The following is a 17,712-nucleotide window of genomic DNA, read 5'->3' on the forward strand; positions in this document are numbered from 1 at the left end:
AAAACATTTCCCTATTTCTTACACAGAAATTGTGAATCAATCCTCCCTTACCTCCATCGCTTCTTTCATCAGTATTAGAAATAAGGTCTGAAGCAGACAAATGATATCTTGGGTTAATTTGCTCAACTGATTGTAAAGAAAGTGTTCTGAGTTAGTGATTTCACAGAATATCTAGAAGACAGAAAAGGTAAGCGGAAAGGTGTTGCTTTTTGAAGACTTCCACTCTTCAAAAGACATTTCAACAGTTTAACATTTTAACAATCTCACCAACACACTGACGTCTGCCCTGTGCACTTCCCCTGACTTGACATACCACATTATAAAATATAACAGCATTTTAGCTGAATCACAATTACCTCCATCCTACTACAAGCTACTTAATTAGGGATCAGTTGTTACAAAGGCAAAATGCAGAGGCTGTCAGCCACTTCCTACTAAAACCCCAATCTTACAAGCATGACATGATTTCACTTCTGTCAAACCTCCCTTAGTAGTCGTAATGTTGTACAGCCACATAGTTTCTGTTTCTTTACTTGTTTTTTAAAAGCATTTGGAAATATTATTGGCATAAACGATTTAATTTATGTCTTCCTTTCAAGTTTTACTGCAGTATAGGGAAAAACATCTGAAATACAAATTCCAAATTAATTTCTTTCAAAGGCGACTTGCAACAAACGTCAATGTGCTGTTAGTTAGCTGTAGTAACGGAGCTCTTTTGTTTAGCTCCTACAAAGATGCAGTGCTTGTAGCCCTGGAGAGACATGCCATGCAGAAGAGGCACTTCTCTAAGACTATTTCTCTCAAGGCCTTTTTTTTGAGATAGGCAACTGATTCATTTTTTAAGCTTTCATTAGAAAACAAACTTTAAGCACAATGTCATCTCACAGAGCACCTCAGGCTCTTAGCTACTGAGTCAGTGATGCCAGCTCTTCAGAAATGGGAGGTAAGGCCAGTACGGAAGCAAAGATTTGGAGTGAGTTTCTACATTCCACCACCAAATCCCTTTGTGCTGGCCATGCAACCTTGTGTCCTGGCCCACTTGCTAAAGGAAGAAAACCTGCTCACTCACCAGCCTCCTTCTCCTCCCACCCCAGAGGCTAGGGAGGCCTCAGCATCAGCATGCCCAGCCTGCTCAGAAACCCTCGGTGGTCATGCCAAATATGATGGCAGAGTAATGCCATTTGTCAACCTGCAGCTGCAAGACCTGTGCACCGTGGTCTTGCCCAGTCCTGCATTTTGACCACGTGGCATGAGGAGGAGGGTTTGGTGCCGGGGCCCTGTCTGTTCTCCCAGAAGGGAAAGCTTTAATCCTGTTACTGCATGGAGCCGGCTGCGCTCTGGCGAGAGCCATTACGAAGTTATCTGCAATTAGCAGTCGCCTCCCCTGAGCATGCATTCTCTCCCTAAGGCAAAACAAAGACTTTCTCTCTCAGGGTTTCTTCTGTCATAAAAAACAGAGCTGAAAAAAAGCCTAACTGGCTCATTTTGAGCATTCTGTCACCACTTGGGCAGGCTGTGTGAGGCCTGCATTTTGTACAACGCAGTTTTAAACTCTAAGGCATCTGTTCCTCAAGTAATGGATCTAATTGAAAAAAAAAAAAGTTTCTCCTTTAATCCTTACAAGGACATGTGAGTGCATTCCTCCTTTAGAAAATAAAAGTTAATGGTTCTCTCTTTTCAGGGGTATATTTGATTAGTCATTTTATATGTTTGAAAAGGGTTGTTTGCATAGTCTGAGATGTAATATTTGATTTCTAGGCCTCTGTCTTAAACAGCAGTTAGCATCATTAGTCATTTTCATTCAATAAAGAAGGCTAAATAGGGATAACACTAATGGACGCCCTGTCACATCTCATCCATCTTTTTTTTTTTTTTTTTTTTTTAAAAAGCATCTCATAGTAAACAGAGAGCCTCTAAACACAGGAAGATGCCTCACTGCCCTGGATCCTTTCAGCTGATCAAACTATAGTCATTCAGATCCTACAGCCACTATTCACAGCACCTTAAAAATGAAATCTCAGCCCTGGAACACCTGCCAAGAGAATAATATGAGAAAAGACTGTGTAGGGGGATTCAGAAGCCTTAAATCACTAAGAGAACTATGATTAGCTGGCAGATTTAGATTTAATTTTTGCTAGAAAAAACTTTAGACGCTGGGGACACTTCATCATTAGCAACAGAGCAGAAAATAAAATGCAGCAGCTTTTACCATATATCGCATTTGAAACAAAACAGATACTTGAACCAAAAACTGTTCTCAATTTAGAAGCACAAATCAATATAGTCAAGATAGACTGCTGAAGACTTGGCCAATATATGTCTCAGGGGAACTTTAAAAATTTTAATCTTTCCTAACAACAATTCTGAAGAAGCTAGGTTGGCCAGCAGGTCTCCCAAAGTTAACCATGGTATGACAAAAGATTCTTATACATACAAATGAAACATTTATTTTCTTTGGAAACATTCCAAGGAAAATGACACAAAGTAAGTAATTAACTTCAGGGTTTTTCTTCCTGTTTCCTTTCACCTTTTCTGTTTATTTAATCTTTTTTCCCCATAGAAAAGAAGCATGGAGGAAAAGAGCTTTAAAAACCTAATTACCAAAAATGTTTATGTTCAAAATAGCTGAAAAGTTTCATGGGGGAAAAAAATGAGGATTTGAAAAAAACTGAGTCCCCTCTGCAGCTCTACTTACATGAATCCCAGCAATTTTTATTTCTATTTTTTTATATATAGCAATTAGAGTGACTGCTCATGCAGGATGAGCAAGCGGCATTTATCCTGCAGCCTCTCCTTCAGTCAGATCATTTATAGGGTCTCCCCTCTCTTTTTTGACATATTTTCACTTGATCTACAGAAATGAAATTCTCTTACAGACTTTTTTTTTTCCACTTCTGTCAAATGAGGATGAAAACAGCTGCTTTAAAAAGGATTTCAGAAAGACAGTAATTGCAGGAAACAGACAGCATAGAAAGTCTTCTTTCTTTTGGAGACCAGACTACAAAAAAAAATAGGTGAACGTTGTATGACAGTACATTTTTTGCGAACCAGCAGGCTGTGAGCCACCACTATCTGCTTCTATGTGGAACTTTGAAACAAAAATGCCCAAGGAAAGTTTCATGGCTAATGAAACATTTTCCAAAATACATATGATGTATTTTATGAAAGAGGTCATATTATTCTGACACTCCATCTTCCTAACAGCAACTTGAAATTGAATAGAAGAAAAAAAAGCAGATGACATTGTTTGACAGGAACAATTCAGGAGGCAGAGGCATGCAGGATGCACATGTAAGACTGTCAAGGGCATTGGCTCAAGGCTGTGTTCTGTTCCTGACCTTGCTGTTATCTTGTGGCAAGATCTTAAACAAATAGCTCTTTTCATGAGTTTTCTTTTTCACTTCACCTCTTAACTTTCTTGTCCATTTAGACTAAAATATCACAATGCTAATGTTAAGAGGTGTTCCTCAGGATTTGTGTTTTATTTGCTGTCTTTCATACTTTCTTTTAAGAGGGCAAGATTTTTAACAGAGAATTACATCTCTCTGAACTTTCAAGTCCCTCTTAGCTTTTCGTGTCTTAGTGCAAGAATTAACTTAAAAGGCTTAAAGACTATACAAGCAGTTATTTTACTTGAAAGTAATGAATAATTCAAAACCATAATTCAAGCAGTGGTCGTACTCTGGTTGTACTTAGTAATAACCAGGAATAACAGTAATCAGCATTGGTCTTTTAAAACGTCTGCGTAGATTTTCTCCATCACTCCTATAAAACACTTCAATTTCTGTTCTCTACATTCTACTACTACGTTTTTCATAAGCATCATTGTAAACAAAGGTATAAGAGATGTCTTATTTATTCTTTAGCCTCTCCCTGTTTTGAAGTATGATTTAGTTGAATTTTTTTTTTGTTTGTTTGTTTTTTGTTTTTAGTTTGGGGTTGGGCCAAAACATGTTTCTTGGGATTTCTGTTTGGAAGGTACATCTTAGGGAAATAACAGTATTTTCTTGTTCTTTTCTTCATGTTTTCATTTGTAAGGTGTTACTCAAGCTATACATGCTATTCCTTCTCTCTATCTAGGCTTTTCCTACCCACACACCCCCAAAGGAATCTCTGTCCTTCTTAAAGATAGAAGGATGGATGTTGATTTATTCCAGAATTGTTATCAGGTAGGCCCAAACCTAGGCATCAGTATGAATAAAAATAATAATAATAAAAAAGCTACAGTGTACTTTAAAAGGCAGACAGGAGCTGAAAGTTAAGATGTTAGGATAATTCTTTGGTAATAAGAAATCCACTCCTGAGATGTCATATATATAACAAAAGAACAACTAAAGGACAGAGCATCCTGTAATGGATGACTGTATAGGACAGGGAGGGGGACTGAAAATAAACTCTGTAAACTCTCATTGTAAACTGGGATGAGACCCTTGCGTCACATCACCAGCAGTTAATTAAAAAAAAAAAAAAGAGAGAAATAGGCATTTTCTGCAATGCAGGACACTTCTGTGGGTAAGGAGATCCTCTATAACATCATGTTTTTTCTCTCCTTTTCAAGTTTGATTTGCTAAATAAACAAATGATTTGAATGTGAAACATGACAGAAGGATAATAAATACATTAGCATATGAAATGAGCTGCCTGCTGGTATAGTTCTAGCCCTGAGTAATGAAAATCCATGTAATTGATCTGGGGCTGATGGATAGTTACTCCTCATCACTGCCCGAAGTCTCTGATCTGTCAAACATCAGATAAATTTTCAATGAGCTTTCTTCTGCCACTCCTTCACAGTTATATCAATACGTTGAATATGTATGTTGCGTTAAATGCTCACCCAAAGGCAGACAAAAGAACCCAAACAACTTCCTACCTGATGATTGTTAGCCTGGCTTGGGCCTTCACTCCAGTTTCTACAAAGGGGAAGACCTGCTGGAGACCTGCTAACAGCCTGCACTGCAAGCAGTTTATCCAGATCAAATGAAGAAAAGCTAAAGTTCTCCCTAAGGCACCATGCATGCATGAACTATTTCTTTGAGGGCTCTCTGGTGCTTTGCAAATCTTACCCTTTCACACTGCAACTGTGGGTGAGTTTAGTTTTGAGAGCAACCTAAGACCCACAGAATTAAGTAGAAGAAATTAAACGGTGGAGATGTGTTGTAGCACTTCACAAACTTCTATACATGCTAGAAAGAAAATCCAAGATGAGATTAATGAAGAAAGTGGCATTTTTTCTGTAGAATGATTTTATTTCTAGCTTCTTTACCCTGGGAAATGGCTCTTTGCCAGAAAACACTTTCTGTTCAACCCTAGTTCTATACTAAGAGAATAATAGTAATTCAGACTAAAGTAAAACTTGACATTTTTAGGCTATGGGAAAACTTGTTTGAAGAATTTCCATGCTGATGGATTCTACTGTTATGCCAACAAAGGAGGCCACAATGCAGCTCTTCACATCGTACCATCTACCAACAATACTTCATTCTGTAGCATTAGTTCAATAGACAAAGCTCTTGAGTCTCCACAGAGCAGAGTTGACAGGAAACCATCCAGATGTACATGCTGTTCAAAATCTTTCAGTTTGCCCTACAGTCCAAATATAAGATCTCCCTGAAGCCTTTGGAATCCATAAACTTCTCACCTATATAGGCAGTACTGTTTTACCTTTTCTGGGTAATATTTTGTGTTCTACTTAAGTCTCTGAGAATTCAGATCATAAGAGCATTAAAAGAAACTGCTTAGAAGGAAAACAGAAAAAAATAAAAATAGATTTATGTGAACTGAAACTACCTTGCAAATATTAATTGAGAAAGAAGGACACCATGGCAAATCACTAAAATGAAATACCAAAAATCAAAGATGAAAGCAGTTTACTATATGAAGTCACCTAAAGAACTGGAAGTACAGCTTGTATCACACTCATCTCTCTGGTTTCCCTTTTACATTCTTTTTGTTGAGATGTGTGTGCATGTATATATATACACACATACAGACACAGAGAAACAGACACAATAGATTAAGCAGCTGAGAATTTCCAGAATCAGTTAACACTATTTATCATTCTAATCTCTTGTACTGTGTAAACAATTGCTATTGAAATATTTAGAAGGAAAATTTCCAGAAAGACAGTAACACGTCAGAGTGACATGTGTCAACAAAACCTCATAATCCCTAACACTGGCATACATTGCGTGGTATATCAAAAAAGAAAACAGAAAAAAAGAAAAGAAAAAAGCATCACAATGTTCTTTCTTGTCCTGGATGAACTTTTTACTTACCTGAGTTTGAAGAAGATGAGAACTGAGAGCACCACTGAAGAAAACGCAAGATTTCAACTGAACTGTTAGAGAACTGTATTGCCCTAAGACCTGCTTTGTCCCTTCCTGCTGGCCTTGGTACTCAAGTGGCTGCGTGAGTCAGGTCTTGCTCACTGATTTGCTTGAAAACTTGCAGCTTTTCAGAAATGATCTACCTGATCAACTAGATGATCTGGCACCCTACCTGGCCACTCTTGAACTTGTGATGCAACAGAGCACAAGAAACAATACTCCACCCTGTTAAAACACGGGTATTCTGTAACTAGCCAAATTAGCAGGAACCAGAACATGGTGTTCCCTACTTGGGCTGTAAAAGAACACAATGTTTGCTCTAAGGAGCACAAAGGGCTTTCTTTGGCCACCTGTGTACGGATTAATTCTGCAGAGATGGGCAAGGGAAGCACAAGGCATCCAGGCAGGGACAGGAGTTCCCTCACTCCCACCTGTCTTCACCTTAGCATGGGTAATGGGCAGCCCACAGGATTCAGCCCCACCAAAAACTCAGATTAAAGGCAGTTTAGCATAACACTGGATTTAAAAACAATTATGTTTAACAATTTAAATTATGTTTCAGTTGAACTCAGCACTAATATAAGCCCCAGTGATTTACTGTTGCCACACACGGGATGTAATGGAAAATAGAGAATGATAGAGAACAGTAGTTCTGCTGATCCTACATAGGATACACAGCCCATTCACAGACATGAGACTCACATAGCAGCTCAATGCCATCAGAAATAGTAAATCCCCTGCCCACTAGCTGTGCACTCCTGCTATTTCTGCTGTCAGCACCTGCATTCATCTGGCTCTGCAGTGAGCTGGGCAAGGATGTTCACCCAGCAAAAGACTAGCACTTCTACCTCTCCTCCTCTGCCTTCTACACCCACAAAGATCATCCTAGGTATCCTATCAACATTTCACCCTTACTGTTAAATCTAATTATTTCTCATTTTGCTCAGAAAAAATTCTTATTCCTCCAGAACTGAATGAAGCTGGAAAACTACACGTTGTTTAGAGACACACCTCATTAGCTTCATCAGTAAGCAAAATCTTTACGCTGTATAAATAAGGAAGCATCAAATTTAGTTCTCAGGTCTTTGCCCGAATTTAGACATCTAACCAAAAAGGCCACCTATAATTTGTGACAGAACATGGTAGTAATATAGCTACCCAGCACGGTGCTGGTACCATGATGCGAGCTTTATAGAGTCTACCCCCATCTACAAGTTCACATTCATACATTTCTCTTGCTTATCCCTTTCCTTTTTATTAGAATGCACTGTGTTGTGTTTTTTTTTTTTTGGTGTGTGTTTTGTTTTTTTTGTTTGTTTGTTTGTTTTGTTTTTCATTAGAGATAATACATTTTATCACTTGTGATAGCAGTAGGGAATTATATACTTCTTTCTTCCCTTCTCCCAGAATACAGCTGCTTTGGGAGTTATTTCCTTTGTCTGAAGTTGCAAGATTTAGTATAATTCACATTCTCAACGTTTTGTTGGGGATATAAACTATGAATCTTATCCTCTACATGACAGAAATACAGATTTGCTGAGCTCCAGAGTCATCAGAGTAAATGAAAAAATTACCCCGTTCCAGCCATCTATCATACTGCTCTAGTCTCTTCACTGAAAATTGGGCTGAAAATTATTCCTTGCAAATTTTAACTCATAAGGATAACATGCACAATATGTTTCTAGAGAACACCTTACAGGAAGGATTGCCCAAGAGCATTCGACACCCTGCTGTCCAGTCATTTCTGTTCTATATTCCCTGCAGCTCGTTTGCAACCATAAACCTTGTCCCTTACATTGATGCAAGCATTCATCCTGCTAAGTTCAGGTGCTGCTAGTCATATGGCTACTGCAGACTGATGCACCTAGAAAACTTACCAATGAAGCTAAATCAATATTCAGGTAGTGAGCCCACAATGAATTCCTGTCTGCCACAGCTACATTGATGGCAATATTTCATTTATTTCAAGTCTAGTTTCTTCATCTATGCATTAGATGAAGTCACAGCAGTACTGGTAATACTCTCAGGAACATATGTAACATAGAAACAGGGACTGCAGAGCAGCATGTGCATGACCAAGTCAAGGCCCCCAGTTTCAGGCATCTATGCAGTAGGTGGCTGTCTAGTTCAGAAAGAGTCACATCTACTGTACACACAGAGCACGGGCCACAGAATAGTGCCGTAAATATACCACAGCAGAAAACAGACTCAATCCTAATGTGCCTCGTGAAGAGAGCAGCAGCAGTCAAGGGAAACAGCACCTAAAACTTAATAAATGAAACATCTAGATAACTTCAGGTAGCAATCATGCAGAGAGGTGCTGGAAACCTTCAGTGAAACTTTAGCCCGGCCTGGGCCCTCCCCATCTTGAATGAAGAATGTTACTTGAAATAAACAACAGATTCTTGCATACAGATGAGGGTACAGGTTACCATCAATGAAATTTGAGTTTGGTGTCTAGCTTCCTAGTTCCTGGTGTTGAAAATGTAGTTTGGTTCAGCTTTTATTTTTTATGTATTTATTTTTTTTTAGGGGGAAGGCATTGAAATTCCATCCATAACTCTCTACACCAAGGTGATCTGGAAGGCAGTAAAACCTTGAGGAGTCTCAGGACCCCTGTTTATTTCAGTTTTAGATGCAGTTATATTTAGCATAGATACTCTTTCTTTAAAGTTGTAATAAAAATAAAAGTCTCTAAACTACTTACCAAAGAAAGCTTGCGCCCATGTATGTATCCTGTATCATCACAGCTCACGCACTGCTCTGAGTCTTAATGAAGCTCATGTGATATCAGTTATAAATGGGAACTATGCAGAGCAAGTGACACAGTGTATCTGAGAAGGAGTTTTAAAAAAAATGCTAATTCTGAAAATAAGATTCTTTGAAGGAAATGTGAATACATTGGTGGAACACTACAGAAAGCAACACGTTCTTCCACAAAGAATTTGCTGTTGCCAAGAACCTGTTTTTACTTTTCTTAAATGGTTACTTGACATATATGAAGGACTGGAATGTGCTTTTACAATAAAAAGAAGGTTCTCTCTGAGGTGCTCACATGCTCTTGGGGATGCAGAATCTTCAGCCGGCCATTATGTTTTACAGCTTTTCAAACATCTCTATCTCCCAAAATCTGATGGCTGAAACATGTTTGCAACAATAACAGCTATAGTTGTAAAGACATGTGCCTTTTTGAAAAAATATGGTTAATGATAGTTTTTTAAAATGAGCTTCTCAGTGCTCTGTATCTTCTAGAGGGCTGGTGGGAGGACGGGATTACATGCATTCCTGGGTGCTCCCTTTAGTTCCTCATTCTATTTCTAAAATCTCTTCTATAGCTTGATGAACTAGTTGTTGTGAAAAAAGCACAGAACTGTAGCTCTTTGTGCATTTATCAGTTGCATCTTCACCCAGTCACAAAATACTATCTTGGAAATTACTTACCTAGATTGTTCCTTTTAAACAAATATTCTGTTCATTTTTGACTTCTTGCACTCTTAGGTCTCTTGACACTGCCTTCATTGAAAACAGAGAATTGGTGGAAATTTTTCAAATGAATCTTTTTTTTTTTTTTTTCCCCACAGGAAATTTTAGCTGTTTGGTTAAACAATTTCTTGGTTTTGTTTTGTATGATTTTTTTTGTTGTTTTAGAATGCTGACTTTACACAGGTTATTTTGATTTTAATAAGAAAAGGGAATATTTTCTATTATTCATTTGAATGTATTTCCAAAGCATCATGTTAGCATTTCATGCTACCTGCAGCTTGTATTCTTCAACTTTTTCCCCCCGTGAGCTAGGATCCCTCACTGAACTATGTGCCCATGCAATGGCCTAGACTCTGTATTAAGAAGTGACTACGGTGTATAGCCACAGATTTAATTTATGCAATACAGGCTGTACAAAAAGACCACCAATCCGTTCCAAGATACAAATACAGCAGCTTTCATTGAAAATATTACATATGTTATTTTCTGAGTTTTTTTATTAATTCTCAGTCTATATATTCTCATTTTTCATATGCCTCACTTCCAATGCCAAGTGAAATGTAGTGTGGCAAAAGTATTTGCTATGGATGCTGTGATATGTAACTTAATTCACGTGCTATGATTTCAGTACTTGGATAAACAAATACAAACTCTTAAATGCAATAAAGGCCAACAACTAATAACCATTAATGAATTAAAGCACACATCTAATTGATGTAGTTGTTAAAATTATGGTATCGGCTTGTATGTCTCTATTCTGTGGCTTCGAAATTTACAGTATTGAACCAGGGTCAGTACTGTTGCCCCTGGAGACATTATGTTATACAGTGCCAAGGAAGTGGAATATAAAATCATGACAAAAAAAATCCATAAATCAATACAAAACCAACCATAACCTTGTTAATTTGTTTAGTAGCTTTAATAGCTAAAATATTTCTGCCAGAAATGAAGCCTCCTCTGCTTTTTCCTTATGAAGATATTGATAATTAATGTCAGAACAACGCAGAGAATGTGCATTTCTATTGCCTAAAATATTCATCCAGAAATACTTCCTGCTCTTTTTTAACTTAATAAAGATCAGCATAAACGTACTGCATTTCTTTCTTTTATATTATCCAAATGACAATGAAAAGCAACGTGAACTGCAAACAGAGTGGAGAGTAAGCCCACCATGTCTATTAAATTGACAGTTTATGGAAAATACTAGTGAATTCACTATGTATTTTACCATTATTTCAGCTTGTATGGTGTATCTGGGAGACCTCCTCATGTCTACAAGAGTTTTTTCCAGAAGAGAACATTCATTACAGTTGTCTTGGAAACATAAGCACCAGGGAAATATAAATCAGAGCTTAAGATGATTTTGTTTAGAAACTCTGAAACAAATGAGAATAAAAATAAGAGGTCTACATGAGCCAAACTTCATGATATGGTATCTGCTAAATACATGAAATGACCTGATTCATTGCACGTTACAGTATTCCACCTCCCTTGGTGTTGTTGAGACTTGAGGTGGAGTTCAGCCCGAAATAAGAGCCAGGAGCCATACACAGAAAGAGGTGCAAGAAGGCTGCATGGAGCCCACATTTATACATACATCACGATAATAAGCTTAGAAGAACAGGACCCTTGACAAAATTAGAAGGAATTCAGAATAGAAAAGACCAAAGGGACACATGATCGTGATTTTTCAAAACCTTGATGCTGCTAAAATGTATAAAGAGGATGAGGATTAATTTTCAACATGGCTGTCAGGAACTCAGCCTTCAGAAGCAATGCAGGGAAAGACTCACAAATTCAGCTTAATTGAATCATTTTTTTAACCTGTTAATTAGTGAATATATTTGAATAATGTAATAACCTACCTGGAAAACCTATCATTTGTAGTTTTTTAAGCACAGTCTACACAACAGATTTTGATCATTTGTTCTCAGGCAGTTTTAAATAATTTCAAAAGTTTTGTAAAATTGTTATATCTTGTATCCCACTGGATTTTTTTGTTGCAAAACCCATCACTCCCTTCCTCCTATAGTCTAGCTGAACCCAGCGCACAGCTGTGTGCTTCCAGGGCTGCCACCTGTGGGACAGATGAACCCAGACACAGAGCCACTTAAGCAGGTACACAGTCTGGCTTAGAGCACTTGCTGCTGCTGTCACTGCCCTCCTATTAACGTTTATTGAGAATCACAGACTTCACACTGGGAACCAGAGTCTAATAACCTCTCTTCTCCTGCTAGCCTAAAAGACTCGTCTAGTAGCAATTGGAAAGGGAGAGCCAGGATGATGAGCCTGGAGGAAAGTCCTTCACCTTTGTGAACTGCCTCTGCTGCCATTACTAGCTTTGGCCCAATACTATACAGGAAAAATATCTAGTGAAAGCCAAGCAGGTGTTTGAAGCATTTCAGGCTAGCCACCATGTGACCCTAAGCTCATCTGGGGACAGATGAAAAAGTATCGAACTTACCAAAAGCCAAATTCACTTACGAAGGGTGACACACACAAAGTAGATTTCAGCCTGGATCCAAATTTCAAGATTTTTCTGTACTTTTGCAAGAGCATGGGATGTCCTCTGAAGGTCTTATATACTGCTCAGCAGTCACTAGTAAATGTACACAGAAAATAAACAGTTCAAAGCAACCTCACACCAACCAGATCTCAAGCAGTTTGCAGCAGCAACACTTAAGACTGGATAAATGCTCTCTTACTGGTGCTACTATATTTAAACCGGGTTTATAATCTAAAAAGAATATGTGGATTTCAAAAATTTGGCTAACACTTTTTTCATTACTTTCATCTTTTCCTAATCTCAGAAATTAATCTCAGTATAGCTGATATTCTCAAAGCACTCCTGAGAAAACTGTTGACAAAACAATATAGAAGCAGCAGGTCTGGATAGGAATCACTTAATGTCCCAGTGAAACATTTGTTTTCTAAAAAAAAAAAAAATACTATATATATATATAAAATCTGAAAGATCTGGAAGATCAAAGTCTTCTGAAAACTTTGGAAACTCTTAATGTATTTCTTTTAAAGTGAAAATGGCGTTCTCACTTTCTTTTCCTGTTCTTCCTCCTTCACCCCTGTTAAGCTTGAATATAACAAAGCATCTTTATGACAGCAGGAAAGACATAAAATGCACACCAGTGATCTTAAGCTTGCTCTTGTCTTCATTTCAGATCTAGCGAGGGCAAGTAACGCCAGTCACAGGAAGGGTTTTTGATTTTTCACCCGTGCTACATATCACGCAGTACTGATGTGAAAAGAGAAAATTGCTCCCAAGCACGACCCACTCAGAAGAACAAAGTCAAAGTACAGAGACACAATGACAAAAGGGCACTTACTGAAGCTCAGCAAGACAGACTCCAACGTCAACTTGAAATTATTTTTTCAGGAATTGATATACTTAAAGATTATCCACATACTTAAGCCTGTTGTCTGCTCATTTGGGTAAGAATCTGCATTGGCTAAATGTGTTAGATTTTATCTTTCTTGAGGTAGCTACTACCTCTGATTCTTCTGAGCCTCACATTACTAAAGTATCTATTGAACTTAAAGTGTATCATGCACTTAACTTCAAAGGATGCCTGTGGAAAAAAAAAAACAGGTATGTTTTTCCCCATTTTATTGATGGGTGAGAGACAAAAGACATTTATGGTCGTGCCTAGAATCTCATAGGAAAACTGGCAGAGTGAAGAAAAGAACTCCATTCTTCTAAATTTCAATCTGCCATGTGCAACCTGACTGCATAAGAAGCTTTCTCTCTCTCTCTTTTTTTCCCCCTCCTATTTGCTATGCCCATTTACAGTCTGTGAGTGTCTCCTGATAGCAACAGTAAAAGAGCAGAGGAAATGAAACCCAAGATATGCTTATAGCTTCTTGATATAGCTTCTTGACCTTCCTCCTTATTTGTATGGGGAAGGTTTGCAGTGCTAGCAAAGCTTCATTACCTTAAATCAAATCGGACTGTGTCTGAAACAGGTGATTTGACTAGTTTCAATGTCTTTTCCCCTGTGATTCTGTGCATCTCTGGAATGATCCTATTTAACTCCAAATTAAGAAGAGCAAATTGGTTACTTGTGGCTGGGTCATGCAGATATTCTTATACAGGCTGAAATTCTTTGTTTTGTTTCTCATTTCTAATGGAGAAGAGTGTATACTTACATGATAGAAGAAGGAAAATGATGTTTAGCTTTTAGTTGGAGAAGACAGATGCTGAATTTTCACTATTGCCAGCAAGAATGTGTTTTCAAAAGATTCCAGTCTAAAAGCTGCTCTTTCACTTGCCGTATTGCCCTCAGAGACAAGTTTTGCTCATGTCAAGGTTGAATGATCTCAATATCTGAAATGGCAGCATGATGACAAGCACAGAAGAGAATGAGAAATAAAAGTACTCCCTCTCTATTTTGATCTCTTTTCATTTGATGCTTGCTGGTGATGCCACTGGGGCAGAAAGCATTTTATTTCTGGTACAGAGCCTCTGGCTGGAGACTCAGAGCTGGTAGATTTAAGATGTGATGTTGTTCACTAATCTTCTGATTGTCAGGAGATACTTTCACCTTATTAATGGAATCCAATGCTCTTGCTGGAGGATTTTCCATGCATGGGAGTGTATAACTATCATAAGAACTTAAACTTTCTTAACTCCAAAACTGGTTTCCTGGCCTCCAGGCTGTTAAAAGAAACATGCAGAACGTGTATGCATTCTGAAGCAGCAAAAGAGCAGCAGGTATATGAGACCAGGTCTTATCTGATACTAAGGTTGTAAAGCCAGCATAAGTTAGCAACAAGAAAAGAGAAGGTAGCAACTCCTAGAAGAAAGAGCGTTTGTAACACGGTTGTTACAAACCCTCTCCTTTTTTGGCTGCCTGCCATCTCTCTCCAAATATTGTACCTCAGCTAATTTTCTTTTTTTCTTTCAAGACCCTTTTCAACATCACACTATAACACATGACACAAACTCAGGTCTCACAGCTAGAAAATCTGACTGGAAGTTCACTTTTCTATAACACTCATTCTTATCACCAGAAACAGAATAAAGGTTGTATTATTTACTATTTTAAGTTAGTATAAATATATTTGTTTTGTGATTAAAGTAGTATTTTCCAAATGTTTTGTGCTTTTACCAAGTGCAACTTATTCTTGAAGGCATTCACAAAATACAGTGTAGTGTGATAGCTATAATCCACTGGAATTAAAATTTAAAAGCATGATGCTATACACCAGCTGGGCAAATAGGTATTTAGGGGATTTCTTAATTCTTTCTTTTTCTGATTTTTCTCTACAAAATTGTTTCTTTACATTTTAGAGATTCTGTAAATCTCACCGATAGTTATTTTAGAGCATAGACTTAATGAGACTTTTTTAATCCTTTACACCTGCTGCTTGACCTCCTCCCCAAACGACTGCTCTAAAAGCACAGGATATTTTCATCTAGAATTCAACATGGTGCAGTCTAAAGTTCAGATTTGATTTGTCTGCTATGTCAACCCATAAAGTGCTATAGAACAAAGTGATGTGAAAAAAAAAAACAACACACCAAGCTCTACTCTTGTATATATAAAACTAGATTGTTAGACCTAGGGAACAGTTTCAGGGCTAATAGCTTTGTTCCTCCGGTGTCCATTTGTAAACTGTGAACAATACTATTCATTTGGTCTCATAGTGATATTACTAAGCCAAGTTAATAACACATAGATGGGATACTTTAGGGATGAGTCAAAAGAAAATGCCATGGATCAAGTGGCCTCACTGCTACTTTGCCCTCAGAACAAGGTAATGGTACAGGAAATGGTATAAGTGAAAAATAATCTTTCATTACTACACATCTATTGGGGAAATCATTGTGAAATTAATAATTTCTATTATAAACTGATTTTGGACTGGTCTGCTGGCTTATCTCTCTCAACAGAAATACTAAGAGCCACTGAATGGCCATGAGGCAACAGCATTCCCCAACCTCTCTGGCTACAGCACATTCTTAAAAACTGCACCATTGGCCAACTCCTAGTCACATGGAAGTCACACTGAAATTTTGCTCAAAATGGCCAAAGAACAAAGGAATGGGCTCCTGTAGAAAATACATAGAATTAGTAAAAACAAGAATACGCCATGTTAAGGTTACCATGAAACCTTGTTTCTCTGTAAAGCTATGTTGAGCTGGGACGTGCATACAGCCTGTAAAATATTTTGTCAAAATATGTTATGCTATAAGGGCTCTGCTACACATTTGCACAGGAATGAATTTTAATAATTGTACTGTTTGAGTCAAATCAGTAGTTTCGGTTGCAAAGATGTTCACAAATAATAATACAGGTGTTTGGTTTTTTTTTGTTATGATCACATTTCCTTTCCCTCTTAGTCTCACCTAGCCTCACCAAAACAAACAAACAAAAAAAAAACACCATACCCTATCAGAATTAGTTGTGCTCCATTCAGCTTCAGGAGTTAACTTTCATACACACTACAGTCCTGGCAAACAGCTTATAGTCTAGTATTTGAGTTATTAGGAAAATTTGAAAAACCTTAACTGGATTCTTCAATACTGGCTTCTGCTGATGCCCTAACAAGACTTGGTCTTGATTTCATTAGCATACAGGATCACATTGACTGGGAATAACACTTTCCTGTTTTACTATGTTTTACATAGCATGAAATACTATGTTTTACATAGCATGAAATGATGTTCTGTAAAACAATGTCATTTTAGACTGTGAAATAAAAATAAAAATAGAATGTTAATATCTAACAGCATTCCAGTATTTCTAAAATATTCTAAGTATAAACTACAAAATATTTATCCCTTATGTTCTAATATACACTATATTTTGATACATTCCAAATACAACTAAGACATATCCGTAGCTCATGATCAGAAATTTTTCTCACCAGCTATGAGTCTGCCTTGAAAAAGACATATGCTACCATGCAGAGAAACCTCATGTTAAATTGCTGTTGGAATAACAATGTACATAAAAACACATTAGCATTAATGCTTTTCTCATTATAGCTAACAGCAAAACCTCATTGATTACAACAGGAGCCCTTTTCAGCGAGCGTTTCTGCTTACTTTTACTGCAGGCCAAATTATAGCCCTGTAATCTCTGGAACCCTTAGTATTTTCCATTGCCACATCAACAGCTGCTAGCAAGTACTCAGCCTTTTTTCAAGTGCATGGTTCTCTGCCGATGTCCCTAGCCGGCTCACTCTGTGAGGTCACATCTGAAACATACACCTTCTGCTGTGTGAATTGTCCTTTCCCTCCCATTTGGTAACTAACCTCAGCACAGATTTATACAAACTCAAATGAAAGATGTAATTGACATGGATATTTAGCTGTAAATCTCTCTGTGTATACTTATTTTGGGGGTAATACATCAACTTAATAAAGACCAGTGACAAGCCTATATTAGCTAAATCAAGATTAATCACCAAAATATCAAACAATCTTGTCAGCAATTTCAACTAAACAATGTTTGTTTTTAATCATGCTTCTTGTTAGTTTGATTCAAATCTGGTTTGATTAGCTACAGTGTAAGAATATCGAAGGACAGCAGATGATTCTTTTCTATGTGCAGATAAATTGCAAACAAAATTTGTGATATAATTTAATTTTTAGTTTTAAAGTAAAACTGCTTAAATTATTGTCCATTATTTTTGTTTTCTATGACTATAAAGAATGGGATTTTGGTTTTGAGGATTGGCTCGTGTAGATACTGAACTTAAAAAGCTCCTACCTGTCAGCATCAGTTCCTTTCCAAAAGTTTAGGCTTTCCCCTTTTCATGCTCACTCCGCGAAGATACCCACAACAGTCTGTGTAACCAAATACAGCTATACACAGAATAGTTAATGTTAAAAATTGTAATAGACCTTGGAGAAGAAAAAAAAAAGTTATATGATTTTAAA

The 17,712-nt window shown here is 37.4% G+C and overlaps 1 protein-coding gene across 39 annotated transcripts in view; it reads right to left on the reverse strand.

Annotated features, from left to right (window-relative positions):
- DLG5 (discs large MAGUK scaffold protein 5) overlaps positions 1-17,712 on the reverse strand; it is a 170,732-nt gene that overhangs the window by 22,442 nt on the left and 130,578 nt on the right. For 11 of the 39 annotated variants that reach the window (XM_083843566.1, XM_083843565.1, XM_083843535.1 and 8 more), the window contains one exon: positions 52-17,676. The exons of 5 other annotated variants lie outside the window; for them this stretch is intronic. The gene's annotated coding sequence lies outside the window, so the exon portion shown is untranslated. The remainder of the gene's footprint in view (positions 1-51; positions 17,677-17,712) is intronic. 23 more of the 39 variants (XM_083843558.1, XM_083843557.1, XM_083843555.1 and 20 more) reach the window with 17 other exon arrangements.

This window comes from Anser anser (genome assembly GCF_964211835.1).
Source record: "Anser anser genome assembly, chromosome: 7".
Lineage (NCBI taxonomy): Eukaryota > Metazoa > Chordata > Aves > Anseriformes > Anatidae > Anser > Anser anser.